Raw genomic sequence first — 2,500 nt, forward strand, 5'->3', positions numbered from 1 at the left:
CTAGGTCTACCTGCTGAGCAATTAGCAGCCATTGCCTGGCTCCTGGTTTGGATGGAAGAGGTCTTGGTTGTTGATCCAATGTATATATATGGTCAGTCTCTAGACCATTGTCCTGCTTGCTAGGGCACTATCGCTGTCCCTTGCCTGCGTCCTTCATGAGCGTCCTTTAAACCTTTAAAAATCCCACCCCTTGTTGAAAACTTTCACCAAATCCCTACTTTCATAGGATTCTAAAATCCTTCCAGATAATCCTCTTCAGTGTGGCTGTGACATTCGTTGGCTCATAATCAACGATATATACATGAGCCAGATTATTTATGGTGCGACATGCGCTGATGGAACATTCATACATGATCTGGATCCAACTGATTTTGATGACTGTATTGCAACAACTGTGGCCCCACAGAGCGCAGAGGAAGATGCTCTTTAGTGCTGAAGAAAAGAAGAACATGTTTCTAATTTTAGGGTGATTTTCTTAGTCATTTCGGAAATGAAATAAATGTATCTAAATTAGAAAGAAAATCATTCATTTACCTTTTAAATTTCTGATAATATTTCAAGTAATATGATATTTACGATTATCACTTTTTTTTCGTCTTAGTAACTTATCATTATTTGTTCAGGTGAGATTTTCTAAAACAAAATAATAGATATATGGGGAATAAGAAAGCTTTACGTTTATTTAAATAAATTTAGGTGGTCGGGTTGTACGTATTAATAGTCAGAGACGTAGAAATGCTTTGGAAAGGAACTAATAAATCCATTGAGCCACTCTAGTCTTAATGGTTTACATTTATGCATCTCATGCAAACTTAATGTGTCTTGGCGGAATTATGAAATTATATATATATATATATATATATATGAGTGTTGTGTGTGTATATACATACACACACACACACACACATATATATATATATATATATATACATACATACATACATACATATATATATATATAGATATATTATTATATATATGTATATATATATGTATATATATATATATATATATATACATATATATATATCAGTATATATATATAATATATATATATATATATATATATGATATATAATAATATAGTATATAATTATATAATATACTGTATATATATATATATAATATATATATATATATATATATATATATACTTATATATACATAGTGTATGTATATATGAATTATATATCATCATCATAATCCTTAGCAATTACTAATCCACCGCAGAAGATCAAAAGGCCTCAGACATGTCCTTCCACTTGTATCTGTTTATGGTCTTTCTATGCCAGTCTGCACTCTCAACTTTCTTAGTTCGTCAATTCATCGACTTTAGTTTCATCCCTTGCTTTTTTTTTGTAATCTCTAGATGAATATATTTGAATACATATATTCACACATACTAGTGTGTAATCTAATGTGGTGATGGAATAGTGAACTTAATTGAGATTAGTTATTTTATGACCCAATGTAAAAGTCTATGTTGATTTAAGCCTCTTAATAGACATGACGTTGACATGTTTTTATTTTTTCCATATGTTCATATTTTCTAGGCATTTTTATTACCAGTTTTATTAATATTATTATTATTATTATTATTGCAACTATTTTTTTTTTTACTATTTAGTCTTACTCCAAGAAAAGTTATTAAGCAATTTAATTCCAGCTAATTCATAGCTGGACGATGAAGTGATAATAAGGTCAGAAGATGATTAGTAGTCTTATTATTGAATAAACAGAAACATAGACTGCTCCTGATATGTCGGTTACCCTCAAATTTAGGGAAAGTACCTTAGGAAATGCATAAATGCATGTTTTCTATCTCTTGTATGATGCTTATTTCCTACCTTTTGTTATTGTTTTAGTAATAAAACAAGTAATATCCCCAAGAATACAAGCTTAACGGAGGGACACCATTTACGATTTTTTTTTTTTAAACGGAACAAATGAAATGAAGATACAAAACGAAAATAGGATTAAGTATCTCTTGTGCAATGACTTTTCGCGGACCGTTTGAACTTCAACCGAGTCGAAAACACTTTTTTTATAAAAGCAATTCAAAGCGAGGCAGTTTAAAGGCTACCAATCAGCATTGAAATCCCAAATTGGTTCATGGCTTTGTATTTATGGCTTTGTGTCCAAGACGTTCATTTTTTTCCATGAAATGATTTTGTAAGAGAAAATCAACGGTGGTCGGAAGGTACAAATAGAACTGTACCATTTTCATATACTAATGGAAGTAGTTCTTTTATTTTTATTTTAAGAGAATTCCATGATTTATATTTTCTGTGAACTGGTTGTGTCTAAATATACCGTTATCACCATTACTGATAGACTTGAATAAGAGCCTGGTCGCTTTAAAGGAATAATCTCAAAAATCTTCCTGCTATGTAATGTCAGTAGAAGGGAGAGAATTTGTCACTTATCACTAAATGTTCAAAGATTCTGGAAATAATGTCATAATTTCTTCGCTTCATGGGCTTATGTGTAATCAAAGAAA

The 2,500-nt window shown here is 30.4% G+C and overlaps 1 pseudogene; it reads left to right on the top strand.

The window, feature by feature from the left end:
* LOC137650004 (oplophorus-luciferin 2-monooxygenase non-catalytic subunit-like) overlaps positions 1-509 on the top strand; it is a 3,298-nt pseudogene extending 2,789 nt beyond the window's left edge.
* The last annotated feature ends 1,991 nt before the right edge of the window (positions 510-2,500 follow it).

This window comes from Palaemon carinicauda, chromosome 11, assembly GCF_036898095.1.
Source record: "Palaemon carinicauda isolate YSFRI2023 chromosome 11, ASM3689809v2, whole genome shotgun sequence".
Lineage (NCBI taxonomy): Eukaryota > Metazoa > Arthropoda > Malacostraca > Decapoda > Palaemonidae > Palaemon > Palaemon carinicauda.